The sequence below is a fragment of the Balaenoptera physalus genome (assembly GCF_965194825.1).
Source record: "Balaenoptera physalus genome assembly, chromosome: 6".
Lineage (NCBI taxonomy): Eukaryota > Metazoa > Chordata > Mammalia > Artiodactyla > Balaenopteridae > Balaenoptera > Balaenoptera physalus.
In genome coordinates, this window is record NC_138885.1 from 44,507,712 (window position 1) to 44,526,451 (window position 18,740).

The 18,740-nt window shown below is 36.6% G+C and overlaps 1 protein-coding gene and 2 long non-coding RNA genes across 4 annotated transcripts in view; 1 reads left to right on the forward strand and 2 right to left on the reverse strand.

Annotated features, from left to right (window-relative positions):
* Nucleotides 1-18,740, reverse strand: part of LOC309662475 — a 653,064-nt gene that overhangs the window by 498,731 nt on the left and 135,593 nt on the right. The window lies entirely within an intron of this gene.
* The window catches only part of EPC2 (enhancer of polycomb homolog 2), a 105,186-nt gene that overhangs the window by 45,985 nt on the left and 40,461 nt on the right, over nt 1-18,740 (forward strand). The window lies entirely within an intron of this gene.
* On the reverse strand, nt 1,190-18,740 carry LOC309662458. Its single transcript, XR_014264702.1, has 2 exons — nt 17,424-18,740; nt 1,190-17,390 (listed from the first exon to the last, which is right to left on the reverse strand). It is a non-coding gene; the product is annotated as an uncharacterized lncRNA (long non-coding RNA).

Consider the following 18,740-nt stretch of genomic DNA (forward strand, 5'->3'; position numbering starts at 1 on the left):
ACTAAGAATGGATTAAATGTAAGACTGGATACTATAAAACTCCTAGAGGAAAAAATAGGCAGAACACTCTGACATAAATTGCACCCATATTTTTTGGATGCGTTTCCTAAAGTAAAGGAAATAAAAGCAAAAATAAACAAATGGGACCTAATTAGACTTAAAAGCTTTTGCACAAGAAAGGAAACTACTGACAAGATGAAAAGACAACCTACTGAATGGGAGAAAATATTTGCAAATGATATGACCAATAAGGGATTAATATCCAAATATGTAAACAGCTCATATAACTCAACATCAAGAAAACAACCTGATTTATAAATGGGTAGAAGGGGACTTCCCTGGTGGTCCAGTGGTTAAGACTCAGCGCTCCAATGTAGGGGGCGTGGGTTCAATCCCTGGCAGGGGAACTAAGATCCCACATGCCAACTGGCGTGGCCAAAAAAAGGAGGGGGGGCGGGCAGAAGAACTGAATAGGCATTTTTCCAAAGAGGACATGCAGATGGGCAACAGGCACATGAAAAGATGATCAACATCACTAATCATGGAAATGTGAATCAAAACCACAATGAGGTATCACCTCACACCTGTCAGAATGGCTGTCATCAAAAAGAAAACAAATAACAAACGTTGGTGAGGATGTGGAGAAAAGGGAACCCTCATACACTGTTGGGAATGTAAATTGGTGCAGCCACTGTGGAGAACAGTATGGAGGTTTCTTAAAAAGCTAAAAATAGAACTACCATATGACCCAGCAGTACCAATCCTGGGTGTATATCTGAAAAAAACAAAAACACTAATTCGAAAAGGTACATGCACCTCAATGTTCATAGCAGCATTATTTACAGTTGCCAAGATATGGAAGCAACCCAAGTGTCCATAACAGATGAATGGATAAAGAAGATGTGGTATATATACACAATGAAATACTGCTGAGCCATAAAAAAAGTTTTAGGAGCATGCTCCCAAGACCTTGTAATTAAGGGAGCCAGAATTTGAACCAGGCAGTCAGATTCCAGAATCCATGCTTTTTTTTTCTTCTAGTTTTATTGAGATATAACTGACATACAGGACTGTGTAAGTTTAAGGTGTACAGCATGATGATTTGCCTTACACGTATTTTGAAATGATTACCAGAATAAATTTAGTTAACATCCATCACTTCATATACAGAAAAAGAAAGAAGAATAAAAATATTTTTCCCTGGGCTTCCCTGGTGGCGCAGTGGTTGAGAATCTGCCTGCCAATGCAGGGAACACGGGTTCGAGCCCTGGTCTGGGAAAATCCCACATGCCGCGGAGCAACTAGGCCCATGAGCCACAACTACTGAGCCTGTGCGTCTGGAGCCTGTGCTCCGCAACAAGAGAGGCTGCGATAGAGGCCCGCACACCGCGATGAAGAGTGGCCCCCACTTGCCGCAACTAGAGAAAGCCCTTGCACAGAAACGAAGACCCAACACAGCCAAAAATAAATAAATAAATAAATTTTTTTAAAAAAAATATTTTTCCCCCTGTGATGTGAACTCTTAGGATTTACTCTCTTAACAGCTTTCATATGTAACATAGAGCCATGTTAACTGTAGTCATCATGTTGTACATTACATCCCCAGAATTTACTTATCTTATAACTGGAAGTTTGTACCTTTTGACCACCTTCATCCAGTTCTCCCTCCCCCAACCTCCCACCTCTGGTAATCACAAATCTGATCTCTCTATGAGTTTGGGGTGGGGGGTTGGAAATTTTTTTTTTATATCTACTTCTAAGTGAGATCATACAGTATTTGCTACCTTTCTCTGACTCGATTCACTTAGCATAATGCCCTCAAGGTCAATCCATAATGCCCGTAAATGGGCAGGATTTCCTGCTTTTTAATGGCTGAATAATATTCCATTGTACCACAACTTTCGTTTGTCGATGGGCACTTAGGTTGTTTCTATGTCTTGGCTATTATAAATAAGGCTGCTGTGAACATGGGGGTGCATATATCTCTTCAACACAGTGTTTTCATTTCCTTTGGCTTATTCCCAGAAGTGGGGTTGCTGAATCATATTGTAGTTCTATTTTTAACTTTTTGAGGGACCTCCATACTGTTTTCCATAGTGGTTGTATCAATTTGCATTCCTACCGACAGCGCACAAGGGTTCCCTTTTCTCCACATACTTACCAGCATTTGTTATCTCTTGTCTTTCTGGTGCTAGTCATTCTAACAGGCATGAGGTGATATCTTGTGATTGTGATTTGCGTTTCCCTAATAATTAGTGAGGCCAAGCATCTTTCCATGTACGTGTTAGCCATTCATGTATCTTCGTTGGACAAATGTTCAGGTCCTTTACATATTTTTAAGTGGATTAATAGGTTTTTTTTAAACATTTTTAGATTTACAAAAAATTGAGCAGATAGTACAGTGAATTCCCATACACTACCTCCTACACACACACACACACACACACACACACACACACACACACACAATTTCCACTATTATTATCTTGCATTAGTGTGGTACATTTGTTACAGTTAATGTAGTCAGTACCTTATTAACTAAAGTCCATACTCTTTGGTGTTTGTGTTGTACAGTTTTATGGATTTTTAAAAATCCATGTCATAGATCCACCATTACATTATCCTATAGTTGAATTACGATAAAAACTCCCTGTATTTTCACCTATTCATTCCTTCAAATCCCTGGCAACCACTGATCTTTTTGCTCTCTCTGTAGTTTTGCCTTTTCCAAAATGTAATATAGGTGAAATTATACAGTACATAGGCTTTTCAGACTGGCTTCCTTAACTTATCAGTATGCATTTAAGATTCTTCTAATTTTTTTTTGGCTTGATAGTTGTTGTTTTTTTTTTAATCATTGAATAATATTCCATTGTATGGATAATTCAGAGTTTGTTTAGTCATTTACCTATTGAAGGACACCCTGGTTGCTTCCAATTTTGGGCAATTATGAAAAATGTACTCTAAGTAATAGCATGATTTTGTGTGGACGTAAGTTTTTATGTCTTTTGGGTAAATACCTAGAAGTGCAATTGTTGGTTTGTACAGTAAGGCAGTGTTTAGCTTTGTAAGAAACTGCCAAACTGACTTCCAAAGTGGCTATTCCATTTTGCATTTCTACCAGCAGTGAATGAGAGCTCATGTTGCTCTGTATCCTCATCAGCTTTTGGTATTGTCAATTTAGAATTTTAGCCATTCTAATAGGTATGTAATGGTATCTCATTATTTTAACTTGTAATTCCCTAATAACCTAGGATGCTGAGTACCTTTTCATATCATTAATTGCAGTTTGTATATCTTCCTTGGTGAGGTGTCTGTTGGATCTTTTACCCATTTTTTAATTGGGATCTTTGTTTTCTTACTGTTGATTTTTTTTTTTAACTGTAGATTTTTTAAAAAATTTTATTTATTTATGTATGTACGTATGTATGTTTGTCTGCATTGGGTCTTTGTTGCTGTGCGCAGGCTTTCTCTAGTTGCGGCGAGCAAGGGCTACTCTTCGTTGAGGTGCGCAGGCTTCTCATTGCAGTGGCTTCTCTTGTTGCGGGGCACGGGCTCGAGGCACGCGGGCTTCAGTAGTTGCAACATGCGGACACTAGAGCGCAGGCTCAGTAGTTGTGGCACACGGGCTGAGTTGCTCCGTGGCATGTGGGATCTTCCCAGACCAGCGCTTGAACCCGTATCCCCTGCCTTGCCAGGTGGATTCTTAGCCACTGTGCCACCAGGGAAGTCCCTTACTGTTGAATTTTAAGTGTTCTGTATATATTTTGGAGTCCTTTATCAGATATGAGTTTTTTAAATATTTTCTCCCAGTCTGTGGCTATCTTTTCATTCTTTTAATAGTGTCCTTCATAGAGAAGAAGTTCTTAATTTTAAAGAGGTCCAACTTAATTTTTTTCTTTCATGGATCTTGCTTTTGGTAGTATTTGTAAAATCTCATCACCAAACATAAGAGCATCTAGATTTTCTCCTATGTTACTTTCTAGTACATTTATAGGTCTGTTTTACATTTAGGTCTGTGATTCATTTTGAGTTAATTTTTGTGAAAGGTGTAAGGTTTGTGCCTAGATTCATCTTTTTTAATATGGATGTCCAGTTGTCCCAGCACTGTTTGTTGAAAAGACTATTCTTTTTCCATTGAATTGTCTTTGCTCCTTTGTCAAAGACCAGTTGAGTGTATTTGTATGGGTCTATTTCTGGACCCTCTTATTCTCTTCCACTCATCTTTTTGTCTATTTTTTGGTCAGTAGCACACTGTCTGAATTACTGTAGTTTCATAGTAAGTCTTGAAGTCAGTCCTCTGACTTTATTCTTCTTCAGTATTCTGTTGACTATTCTGGGTTTTTTTGCTTCTTCATATAAACTTGAGAATCACTTTGTCAATACTGATTGATACACAAAATGACTTGCTGGGATTTCGATTGAGATTGCGTTGAATCTTTAGATCAAGTTGGGAAAAGCTGATGTGTTAACCAAATTGAGTCTTCCTACCCATGAACATGACTGTCTTTCCATTTATTTAATTCTTTGATATGTTTCACCAGAGTTTTGTTGTTTTCCTCATATAGAACTTTTTCATATTTTTTTTTTAGATTTGTACCTTAATGTTTCATTTTTTTGGATGCTAATGTAAATGGTTTTGTGTTTTTAGTTTCAAATTCCACTTTCTCATTGCAGTATATAGGAAAGTGTTTGACTTTTGTCTATTAACCTTGTATTCTGCAACCTTGCTATAATCACTTAGTTCCAGGAGTTTTTGGTCAGTTCTTTCATAGAATGTATATACATATGTACATAGACAAGCTTATCATCTGTGAACAGAGACAGTTTAATTTCTCCCTTCCCAGTCTTTATAGCTTTTGTTTCCTTTTTTCTTTTTTTTTTGTCTTACTGCATTAGCTGGGACTTCTGGTACAACGTTGAAAAGCAGTGGTGAGAGGGGACATCCTTGCATTGTTTCTGTTATTGGTAGGAAAGCTCTTAGTTTCACGCCACTAAGTATGATGTTTGCTGTAAGTTTTTTGTGGATGTTCTTTATCAAGTTGAGGAAGTTTCCCTCTATTCCTAGTTTGCTGTCAGTTTTTATCATGGTTGGATTTTGTTAAATGCTTTTTAACAAAAAAGCATTTTTTTGTTAAATGCTTTTTCTGCATTATTTCTGCATCAATAATCTAATCTTCCACCTGTGGGAACTGTAAAAGGAAGAGCAAATTAAATCCAAAGTAAACAGAAGAAAAGAAATAGGATAAGAAATAGAGCAGAAATCTACTGATACCAATAGAGTTTTGGTTTTTGGTTTGACCAGAAACCAAAATAGAGCAGAAATAAGTATATCTATTGATATAATTTTGACTTTTTTCTTTGTTGATGTGGTGGGTTACATTTGATTTTTTCCCCAGCTTTGCATACCTGTGATAAATCTCACTTGGTCATGGAGTATAATTCTTTTTATACATTTTTAGATTCGATTTTATTGAGGATTTTTGCTTCTATGTTCGTGAGAGATATTGGTCTGTAGTTTTCTTGTAATGTCTTTATCTGATTTTGGTATTAGGGTAATGCTGGCCTCATAGAATGAGTTACGAAGAATTCCCTCTGTTTCTATCCTCTGAAAGACATTGTAGAGAATTGATATGATTTCTTCCTTAAATGTTAGGTAAAATTCACCAGTGAGCCCATTTGTGCCTGGTGCTTTCAGTTTTGGAAGATTATTAATTATTGATTCAATTTCTTTAATAGAGATAGGCCTATTCAGATTGTATATTTTTTCTTGTGTGAGTTTTGGCAGATTGTGTCTTTCAAGGAATTAGTCTGTTTCATAAAGGTTATCAAATTTGTGGGCATAGAATTGTTCACAGTATTCTTTGACCATCCTTTTAATGTCCATGGATTCGGTAGTGATGCTCCCTATTTTTAAATTTCTGATATTAGTAATTATGTTCTGTCTCCTTTTTCCTTAGTTAGCTTGGCTAGAGCCTTATTGATTTTATTGATGTTTTCCAAAAACCAACTTTTGGTTTTGTTGATATTTTTCTCTATTGATTTCCTGTTTTCACTTTCACTGATTTGTGCTCTATTTCTTACTCTATTTCTTTTATTCTGCTTACTTTGGATTTAATTTGCTCTTCCTTTTCCAGTTCCCACAGGTGGAAGATTAGATTATTGATTTTAGATCTTTCTTCTTTTCTAATATATGCATTCAATGCTTAAATTTTCTTCTAAGCACTGCTTTTTTACATCCCACAAATTTTGATGAGTTATATTTTCATTTAGTTCAAAATATTTTAAAATTTCTCTTGATATTTCATCTTTGACCATATTTATAAGTGTATTGTTTAAACTCTAAGTATTTTGGGATTTTCCAGCTATGCTTCTCTTATTGATTGCTAGTTTAATTCCATTGTGATGTGAGAGCAGATGTTGTATGATTTTTATTCTTTTAATTTTATTAAGGTGTTTTTTTATGTCCCAGGATGTGGTATCTTGGTCAGTGTTCCGTGTGAGCTTGAAAAGAATGTGTAATCTGTGTTGTTGGATGATGTGGTCCATGGATGTCCATTATATCCATAATATGATTGATAGTGGTGTTGAGTTCAGCCATGTCCTTACTTCCACGTTATTTTTGTTTTGAACCCTTTTAGAGTAAGTTACAGAGGTCATGCCCTTTATCTATGAATACTTAAGTGTGTGTTTCTTAAAAACACATTCTTTTACATAACCAAAGCACAGTTATCAAAATCAGTAATTGCCACTGCAATTACCTAATCTGTTCACCTCATTTATATTTTAATAATTGCCCCAGTAATATTCTTTATAGTGAAGGAAAACTTCAGATGATATGTTGCATACAGCCATCACATGACGGCTTTGGGCTATTCCTAAATCTTTTTGTGCATCATGCCACTGACATTTTTGAGTACAGGCCAATTATTTTGTACAGTGTTCCACAATTTGGGTTTGCCTGTTTCCTGGGATTTGATTCAGGTTAAAATGGGTGTTTCTGTTTTGTTTTTTAAATATTTATTTATTTATTTGGCTGCTCTGGGATCTTTGTTGCAGTGTGCGGTATCTTCATTGCAGTGTGCGGGATCTTTAGTTGCGGCACGTGGGCTCTTAGTTGCAGCATGTGGGATCCCTGACCAGGAATCGAACCCAGGCGCCCTGCATAGGGAGCTCAGAGTCTTTAACTGCTGGACCACCAGGGAAGTCCCTAAAATGGGGTTTTTGTTGTTGTTTTGTTGTGGTAAAAAACACATAACAAATTTTCTCTATTAACACTTTTTAAGTATACATTACAGTATTGTTAACTATATGCACATCATTGTACAACAGATCTCTAGAATTTTTTTTTTAATTTATTTATTTTATTTACTCATTTTTGGCTGTGTTGGGTCTTTGTTGCTGCGCGCGGGCTTTCTCTAGTTGCGGCGAGCGGGGGCTACTCTTCGTTGCAGTGCGCAGGCTTCTCATTGCGGTGGCTTCTCTTGTTGCGGAGCACTGGCTCTAGGCACACGGGCTTCAGCAGTTGTGGCATGCAGGCTCAGTAGTTGTGGCTCACGGGCTCCAGAGTGCAGGCTCAGTAGTTGTGGCACATGGGCTTAGTTGCTCCATGGCATGTGGGATCTTCCCAGACCAGGAATCGAACCCGTGACCCCTGCATTGGCAGGCGGATTCCTAACCGCTGCGCCACGAGGGAAGTTCTAGAATTTTTTATTTTGTATAACTGAAACTAAACAATTCCCTGTTAACACCCTCCCTGCAGTACCTGACAAGCACCGTTCTACTTTTTGTATCTGTGAATTTGTCTACTTTAAGTGGAATCCTGTGGTATTTGTCTTTTTGTGACTGGCTTATTTCACTTAGCATAATGTCCTTGAAGTTCATCCATGTTGTAGCATATGACAAGATTTCCTTCTTTTTTAAGGCTGAATAATATTCCATTGTATGTATATACCACATTTAGTTTATCCATTCATCTGTTGATGGGCATTTTGGTTGCTTCCGTATCTTGGCAGTTGTAAACAACATTGCAGTGAACATGGGTGTTCACATATCTCTTTGAGATCCTATTTTCAGTTCTTTTGGATATATGCACGGAAGTGTGATTGCTGGATCACATGGTAATTCTACTTTTAATATTTGAGGAAACTTCATATTTTTTCCACGGTGGCAGCACCGATATTATCATCCTACCAACAGTGCACAGGGTTCCAATTTCTCCACTTTCACCCCAAGTGTAATTTTTTGTGTTGTGTTTTATTTTAGAAGTGGCCATCCTAATGAGGGTGAGATGACATCTCATTGTAGCAGCCTTGTGTTTCCCTAATGTTTAGTGATGTTGAGCATCTTTTCATATGCTTGTTGGCTATTTGTATATCTTCTTTGGCAAATTGTCTATTCATATCCTTTAAATCGGTTATTTGTTTTTTTGTTCTTGAGTTGTAGGAGTTCTTTATATATTCTTACATAAAGATATATGTTATACCCTTATCAGATATCAGATATATGTTTTGCAAATATTTTCTCCCACTCCATATTTTCACTCTTTAGATTGTTTCGTTTGATGCAGTCCCATTTGTCTATTTTTGCTTTTGTAGCCTGTGCTATTGGTGTCATATTCAAGTAATCATAGGCAAATCCAGTGTCATGAAGTTTTCTGCCTTTGTTTTCTTCTAGGAGTTTCAAGTTGATATTTGTATATGATGTAAGATAAGTGTCCATCTTCATTTTTTTTTTGCTATCTTCATATTTTGCACATGGATTTCCAGTTTTCCCAACACCATTTGTTGAAGAGACTATCCTTTCTCCATTGTTTAGCCTTGGTACCCTTTTTGATCATTTGGTCATATACATAATGGTTTATTTCTTTGCTGTCTGTTCCATTGGTCTGTATGTCTGTCTTTATGGCAGCCACACAGATTTGATTATTGTGTCATTGCAATATGTTTTGAAGTCTAAAATGTGTATTTTAAAATGAGATATATCTACCATAGGGCTGATTTTTGAAAAGAATATTTGGTGAAATCTTCTTTAGTTAAAGAGTCTCTTTTTGTAAAAGAAATTATTCATTGCTCTCTAATTCATGTTTTATACGTTTGGATTTTTTCAGATCTATTAAGATTTCTATTTTAAATCTTTCTGATATCTTCTGTATACTGAGTTTACTTCCTTGTCCATTTAATACTTTGCTAACATTAAAACAAGTCTCTTTATAAGAATACTGCTGTTTAATTTCTCAAGTTCCTGACCATTTAGTGGGCTAGAGAGATATGTGCTCTTTCTGTGACTTATTTATTAATTATTTTACACTATAGATATTAATAGAATGTGTGTTCTTACTGATATAAAATATATAATTGTAGAATTAGTTTATACTAATTAAGCCAAGATACTGCGTGAACGCAGATGTCTGAGTGAGGCTTTTTGCCCTCCTACTGTACTTGTTGAAAGATTGGTTGAGAGTGAATGAGAAGGATAAGAGGTTTGAACAGAAGAATCTGGGGATCACAGTACATAGGGATCACAGACCCAGAATATTTTCTTAAAACACACAATTGTTTTTAGAGTCGCAAAGTAACATGATTTTACTTTATCTTTAAATAGATAATGCATTTAGAAGATTCCAAAATAAAAATATGCAAAAACAACTTCATCCCTGTCTACCCTCTACTCCAGTCACCCTCCCCTTATAAGTAACCACTTTTATTAGTCTATCTATTCTTTTAGGGTTTTGTTACACAAATTGAAGTACATAGGAAATTATATTCTTATACTCCTTCTTACACAAAAATTAGCACACTGTATGTACTTTTTAGCATATTTTGTGTGTGTGTGTATGTGTAAGAGTATAGTCTAGAAATTATCCTATATCAGCATGTAGAGTGTGTCCTCATGCCTTTTTACTACTGCATAAGTAGTCCTTTGTGTTTGGGATGTGCCAGTTTATTATCCAGTTTCCTATGGAAGGAAACTTGGATTGTTTCCAGTCTTTTGTTATTACAAATAGTGCTTCAGTGAATAATTTTGAATATAAAGAATTTCATAAAGGTACGATTATATCTTTTTCTTACAGAAGTTATCAAATTGCCCTCTGTAAGGGTTATACCAGTTTGTATGTCCACTAGCAAAGTATGAGAGAGCTTATTTCCCCATATCCTGGTCAAAAGACTGCTTTTGAATTTTTTGTTTTTTGCCAGTTTGGTACGTAAGAGATGATACACCTCAGTGTATCAGTAGTATTTTTTTTTTAAATAAACTTTTGATTTTGGAAAAATTTTAGAGTTACAGGAAAGTTGTGAAGGTAGTACAGAGTGTGCCTGTATACCTCTCATCCCGTTTCAGTTTCCTCTAATATTATCATCATGCATTACTGTGGCACATGTGTTGAATCTAAGAAACCATATTGGTGCATTATTATTATTACCTAAAACCCAGACTTTACTCTGATTTCTCAGTATAGTTTTAATTTGGATTTCTTATTATGAATGAGGTTGAGGGTCTTTTCATGTGTTTAGAATCCATTAGCATTTTTATGTCCTGAACTGTTACTTGCCCAGTTGTCTATTGAGTTGTTAGAAAACACGGGAGGAAGAATCTGAAGGAGGAGAAAAGAGAAGACTAATAAGAAAAAACATAATTTGAGGGAGAATAAAGGGATCATTATCTTTATACACCTTTTTTTTTTTTAAATCACTATCACACCCCCTGGGTCCTATCTGATATCATTAGGCTCTTTCCCCTCTCTAACTATGAAAATCTCTACCCGAAAATTCAGAGTATCCACTCACCCATTCTCATGGTCCGTGGTTCCCATAGTTGTGGTCATTGCTACTGATTTTGACCAGTAATACTTTTTGTTTATATAAAAAGTGAATTCTTCAAAGTGGGAGAGGAATGTAGTTTGTTGGCTAGTCAGCAGAAAGACTACGAGACTAATCCTGATTATAGTATAAACCTGGAACTCCTTTTAGAATAAATAAGTTGGTAGACAGCCTTGGATCACTATATAATCTTGTAAAAAGTGGCCTTGAACTCTTCTGCACTTCACTTTCTTTTTCTGTACATTGGGAATAAAGTGTAAGTAAGGTCTCTAGTCAAGTCTTATAACAGTAGGAAATCTTGGAGAATCAAAGTCAAGAATTCTGACTTTATTAAGATTCATAAGATCTCTTGGTACAACATTTAGAACAGCTAGATTTGGAGGTTATCAGAACCTTGGAGAGCTCCAAGCAGAGGAGGAGATGGTGCTTGGGTTGCTTCTGAACTTTGAGATATACTAGTTCGTCATTAAGTATCTTAGAAAGTTATTTGAAGCCTGAGGATCTTAACAATACAAGAATTTTTAAAATTCATTGTATTTCACATGAGGAATAAGTAAAGTTTATAATCTTTTAAGAGTGAAGACTTGGGTTTAGGTTAGAGGTCTTCAAAATGTTGTCCAGCATCACTTGGGAACTTGTTAGAAATACAAATTCACAAGCCACACTCCAGATCTACTGGGTCAGAAACTGGTCATCAAGCTCAGCAATCTGTTTGATTCAATCAGATGATTCTGGTGAATGCTTAAGTTTGAGAAACACTGTTTTAAAGGCTTTGATGATACTTATGTCAAGGAGAGACTTATGAGCCTTTGTCAGATCCCTGGACTTCCTTAGAGTTAAGTATATGGGATCTTAGGAAGATGTTTTATTCCAACTGCTTCCTAGTTCATAGGTCTACCTGGTCAGAGCCCACTTTAATGTACACTGGGTTCCATTTAACTGAGATTTAGATATGCAATAGCATTGCTGATGCTAGACTTGTAAAACTCTTCAACTCTACTTTTAAAAAATGTATATACATTTTATATATGTGCATACAGCTTCCGTGGGCATATGGTTTTGAATTTTTGTCCTACTATTTGAAGGTGCATTGGAATCATATAGCCTCCTATCCAAACTCATTATTGATCATTTATGCCTTTTGTAGTTAAGCATATTCTCTGTGTTTTTTCCTGCTACCCTCTCTGTCTGGAATTACCTTTCACCACTTTCTCTATGCTTTATGGTGTTGTTATCTGTCTTAATTTAGCAGGGAGCCTTTTACACATGTTGTACATGTTGTATAGTCAGTGTTTGTTGTTCCTGGGTTCAAAGGATTAATAAACATAATTTTGGAAAGTTGTATAAGAAAGGAAATGCAGAGCTGGAAGAAGAGGTAGACTAGAGAGTTTTTAAGTGAATGACCCTCTTATAAGTGTTATTGTTAATACTTTCAAAGAAGAACCTTTACAAAACAAGGTGCTGTAGTGCCTCTGTCTTATTTTGTTGCTTGCATCAAAGGGATTGGGGGAAAAAAGAAAGAAAGAAAAAAAAAAGAAAAAAAGGGATTGGATATTGGCAAATAGTGTCCAGAAGTAAGCATTTAGGAAATTTGAAGATGCATGAAAGTAGGAGCTTTGTATAATGTTGCTTCTTTTTACGTTAAAAAAATTATCATTGATGATTCATAGGTAAATGTTGGACATTTTCTAGATGTAAAATAACTTTAAGTGGGAAAGTCTTATTAGAGTTTGTTCTCATTTTAATTTTTATTTGTTTGTTTTTAACAAATCCTTGAGTGCCTGGTGCACTGGGTTCGCAGTATCTTCTTTTACATGCATTGTAGTCAACTGGCATTTGTTTTATTTGTAAATTAATCTTTTTATCTTTGGTTATTAAATGTATGTAATTTATTATCTTAATCATTTAAGTCCATGGCTGAACAAAAACAGTCTTTTAATTTATTTCCCGTTGACAGTCAAAGAACTTTTTATTATAGCTCTTATGATTAGAAGGGTTTAATTTAGCATCTGTGTGGTGTAGTGGGAGAAGCACTGAGCTCTGAGTCAAGACCCTGAAACCTGTGCTCAATTCACCAAAGTTCTTAACCTCAGCTTTCTGATCTGTAAGATAAGATGTTTCCAACTCTAGGTCATGTAACTTTTTATTATTTGTAAACTTTTTTGTTTTGTCTTGCTTTTTAACATGACCCTGGTGTACTAGAAAAAGAAAAGGTAACAAGGAGATTTGAAAGAGAAAATTCAAAATGGATTCCAGGAATAAGAAAAAAAACTTTTTAAAAATGAAAATTATCCAAAGTTTACTTTATGACAGTGAGATTTTTACTGTATTAAATATTGTTGAGTAACCATATTTTAGTTATGTAATTTTCCTCCACACCTGTTGTTTTTCCACCAACACAAGGAAAGGGAGTTACATGATTAATTGAACATCTGGGTTCTGGTCTGCAACTACCCTTAGGAACTATTACTTTTTTTTTTTTTTTTTTTGGCTGCGGTGGGTCTTTGTTGCTGCACGCAGGCTTTCTCTAGTTGTGGCGAGCGAGGGCTACTCTTCGTTGCAGTGCACGGACTTCTCATTACAGTGGCTTCTCTTGTTGTGGAGCACAGGCTCTGGGCACGCGGGCTTCAGTAGTTGCAGCACGTGGGCTCAGTAGTTGCGGCACATGGGCCCTAGAGCACGCAGGCTTCAGTAGTTGTAGCGCATGGGCTCAGTAGTTGTGGCTCACGGGATCTAGAGCACAGGCTCAGTAGTTGTGGCACACGGGGTTAGTTGCTCTGTGGCACATGGGATCTTCCCGGACCAGGGATCGAACCCGTGTCCCCTGCATTGGCAGGCGGATTCTTAACCACTGCACCACCAGGGAAGTCCCAGAAATATTACTTTTTAAGATTTTTACCCTGTTTACTAGAGAAGAGTAACTACTATATAATTTGGGTAAAGGTAATTGGAGTCTAGATCTCCCAGCATATTTTATTTATTCTAATTTTCCTCTTGACAGGTTGCACATAGATTTAAAAAATTTTTTTACAATCTGAAGTATTCCCATTCTTCCTTTCTGTTGTTAGAACCTAGCACATTATAGACCCTTAATGATATATGTTGATCTTCAGAGAAAATAAACTCATAAGGAAAGGAATTTGAAAGCATAGTAATAAATATTGTCTCCATTCTCATGGCCTTTAGTGTCTGCAGCCTTTTCTTTGATTCCTGTTCAGAAGACAAGCAACTTTAGATAAAAAATGTTCCCTAATAAAAATGGAGTAATTTTGATAATTAAAAAAAATTAAAATCAGGAATTGCTGTTCTCTTGTTTATATCACTTTATCCACATGTGAAACTGTTTTAAATCTCAAGAGTATTATTTATGGTTTGTTCCTGTTTCAAATTGAAGAAAAAAATGTGTGGATGAGTGAATTTTTAGGTGAAAAGTTTTTCTTTAATGTGAAAGTAAACAATTGTTAGAGGTGTGGAAGAAGAAATATACAAGACAGATACTGTCTTCTTACTCAGTGTAAGAAGCAGCTGTCAAACAATACATCTGTCTGCCCCTTCACTGGAAGTATTCAAGGTGGATTGGACAGCCCTTTTTTTTCTCCTTGTTAGTAACTTTATTGTGACTTTAAACAATTACTTTTTATCATAATAACTGTCTGTTGGGGTTTTGTTTGTTTGTTTGTTTTTTGAACTAAGATGGGAAGGAGAAGGAGAAGGGTCTGCCTCTATGGGCCCTGATCTTCCGTAGATGGAACTCCAGTTTCTCGCTCTTGAGCACATAAAGCGATCTGCTTAGCCACTTGACCACATTGGCCAGACCTTGAAGCGGAAGCTCTCAGGAAGCTTTGTCTGCTGTGGAGGAGGAACTCCTTCAGAGATTTTCCTTCTTAATCATATTTGTTTTAAATTTTTTGACTGCTTTTGTTTAAATTTTCTTCTTAGGAGTCAGCTTTGCCCCTTGTGACTCAGGGACGGTGCATAGCGGGACTTGTACCTTTGCTGGGTATTGTGTGCTATTGATGAGCACAGTTCAGTTTCTCATTAGGGTCTTGGTGCAGACCAGCTTATTATTAGATGCACTGTAGACCACACAGATGACCCTAGTTTGCCCATTGTTCTACAAGATGCCTATTACTCTATGCTGTGTGGAAGGAAGAAATGCAAAGCCTTCTGGTCTTCAGATTTGTAAACTGCTCTCCTGTCCCTCTGCAAGTTGAAAGTGAGGATATGTACATAGGTGACCAGTGTATAGAGCTTCTTCAGCAAATCTTCATGTTAATGATGTTTTCTGAATAAACAAGCCCAAATATGGTTGGGTGCATTCCTAATCTTTTAGTCCAGACAGCTTTGTTGAGCTTGTTAGCAGTATACACATGAGGTGTTTCCATCTCCTTCATGGTGAGTTTTCAGATTTCTCGATATATGAGGTGCATGTTCCATGGATGTGTTTGTGGATATTGGTAGTGTATTCTCTGGTCACTCTCTTTATGATGGCAGAATGGCCTTTTTTCTCTTTATTCCCTAGAGCCATATTGCCTGGGACCTGGTAGGAAAGGAAGAACATGAGAGATATTGCCAGGCTTGTTTTAAAAGGGTTTACTCATTTGGAATGGAAATTGAATCGCTCTCATCAGTAGCACACAGTATCCATGAGGGGTGCAATTCCCTTCCAAAGAACTAGAATTCAGAAATATGTACCCAAGTTAACCTCTTTACTGCAAGTATCCAAAAGAAGCATGATATATAGCCATACCGCTCCTCTAAATCAGAGGACAGAAAAGATGTAAACTGGGATGTGGTCATGTAATTCAAAGGATATACTGTAATACTTTGTTAAGACGAACAAACAATATTCTAAGCCCCACCTGAGCCAGGTGCTTGACAGACGTGGAGCTGAGTGGTACTGGGAGGACTGCTTTCCACACTTCCATCTCTGGACACAGCCCATGCCTTACAACACCTTGGCAGGTATCTGACACTTCCCAGGCCTGGCTGCAGGCAGCTGCATTGCTGGACCAGTTCTGGAGTTGAATAGTTTTGGAACTAACCAGATGTAGGAGAGACTTGGGATGCACTGCAGGAGAAATAAATAAGTAATGATTTTTAAACACACACACACACACACACACACACAAACAATGTTCTAAGCCCAGTGACCATCAGGTATGTGTGTTTGGGAGGAAAATCTTGAGAGACAGAAAGTTTTTTTCCTATACAGCAGTGTTTACAAGTGTAAGTCAATACTGTCATACTCCAAATGAGGAACTACAGACAGGGATTCATCTCTTCATCTACTATACCTAGCTTTCTACCTGACGTATTAAGTAAGCACTTAATAAATTGAATTAGTACTAAACCAGGATTTTGTATGTTTTACAAACATCTTTTGATTTACTCTGTAAACTGTTTCTGTGACACATGTAGGAGATAGGTATTATTTCTAGACAGTACTAAGTATATCCATATTTTTGGTAGCATAAGCAAGAAATGGTAGTAGGAAATTATACAATCCTTCTTGTGCTTTCTAGAGATGGATGGTGGTGATGATTGCACAGCATTGTGAGTGTACCTAATATCACTAAGCTGTACACTTAAAAATGGTTAAGATAATAAATTTTGTTACTTGTATTTTACCACATTAAAAAAAATAAAACACTTTCTCTTGACACCCCCATCCAAAAAAGAGCCCTTTGAATGCAAATTGAATGTGAGTAGTAACATAGATGCTTATATAATTATGTAGTTGATTGCCTGTGAAATATTTTTATATACATTTCTCTCATTTATTTATCAATTGGTAGATTTATAAACAATATCTCATTCATTACAAAAAGAGCTATGGGGCTTCCCTGGTAGTGCAGTGGTTGGGAATCTGCCTGCCAATGCAGGGGACATGGGTTCGAGCCCTGGTCTGGGAAGATCCCACGTGCCGCGGAGCAACTAGGCCCGTGAGCCACAGCTACTGAGCCTGCGCGTCTGGAGCCTGTGCTCCGCAACGGGAGAGGCCGCGACAGTGAGAGGCCCGCACACCGCGATGAAGAGTGGCCCCCGCTCGCTGCAAGTGGAGAAATCCCTCGCACAGAAACGAAGACCCAACAAAGCCAAAAATAAATAAATAAATATATTTTAAAAAAAAAAAGAGCTATGACATGGGGAATCTGTATCATTTAGGATTTTATAAGAAAAATAATATCAGGACAGGTAATCTAGATAAAATTATTACTTTTGTCCTTAGTAATACAGATTTGCTGTACAGACTACTCTGCACAAGTGTTTATGATACCAGTTAGCTCAACAACAATCAATAAAAGGGGGGAATGAGGTCAATACTACATGGAAGTTGTCCTGGTTCTTTTATGATTTTTCTTTGCCAAAGGGGGCTGGAATAGCAACAGGATTAAAATCTTCAGTAGGGAGGAGCAAAGGCTTGTCCTTGGCTGCTTGACATGGAAAGAGTCCTTTCAACTCTATATTAAAAAAATTAAAAATGAGTGCCTGCACCTAAGATTCCTTTCCCAGAAAAGTATACCCCCCAGCCTTGCACAGCTCTCATATAGCGGCAGGTTGCATTTCCTGCTGGAGCCCCAACGCGCCAAGTTCCCTTACAGTCTGTGTTCTCTCAGTATCCGCAAGGCAGCAATTCCATTCTGTTATTTTTGTGCATTTTTAGTATCCCTTGAGGTAGTAGCCAGCTATTCTGAGTGGCTTACGTGGCCATCTACTGTAACGTTTATGGTTTGCTTGGACTCTGATAACACAAAGTTACATAGATTTTACATCAGCCTGTTATTTTTGGTGTACAATTTTGCATATAGAGAATTTTTTTTTTGAGGAACTCATATATCACGTTATAGCAGGAATGTCTATACTTTCTATAGTATTAATGTAAATCGAATTATAGTGGTCCATTCTAAATATTAGTGAGTACCTCATGCTGATTTTTGTCAGTTCATAAAAAGAAGCAGTTGACTTCAGGGGCCCAGAAATAAATTTCTGGGCAGATTCAGAATTCAACTTCTCAGAGCTGGACAATCCTTAAAGAAGATTTCATTTTAAACAGCAGATTTCTTGCTATTAGCTCACATCCCTAAGAATATTCCAAGCAGTATCTCTTGATAACGTGCCATATTGGTTGTTCTCTTTGTTAATGGATGATAAAGGCTGAGAGCCAAGAGAAGAAACTTTATCCCAAAAAAGTGAAATTTTGAAAATTATACTTTCCTATCAATTTTTGCTTATCTTTCATACTCCTCCTCCTCCTCCACCTTCCTCTGTTTCCCCTTCCTCCCACCCTCTGCCTCTGGTAACCACAAGTCTGATCTCTTTCTATGAGTTTGGGTTCTTTTTTAGGTTCCACATAGAAGTGAGATCATACATTATTTGTCTCTCTCTGACTTATTTCATTTAGCATAATGCCCTCAGGTCCATCTGTAATGTTGCAAATGTTAATTTTATTTATTTATTTATTTTTAAAGAAAACTAGTCTGTCAGGCCAGCACCTCTTTTTTTTTTTTTTTTTTAATCTATTTTATCTCCAGTGATTTGAAATGCCATTCCCATCATATATTTTATACTTGAGTTTATTTCTGGACTGTTAATTCTGTTCCATAGCTTCTCTTTATGCTACCAACTACCATGTGAATAAATATCTGTTTTTATAATTGCTACCTTATATTTTAGTATATATATTTGTGACCCTTTATTTTTAAAATAAAAAATTCTAGTTGCTGTTTTGTGAAACTTTAAATCATATATGAATTAAAATTTATTTTTTCTTCAACTGAGTCTCTAAAACCAAATTTTGATGTCTGCTCGTGAACTCCTCTTTGGTCAATGCTTTATACTTTGGGAGTATTCTGTGGTTGAATATAAACACTATATAACTCCATGATTTCTCCTGAGTTTGAAGAATTTTTTTTTCTT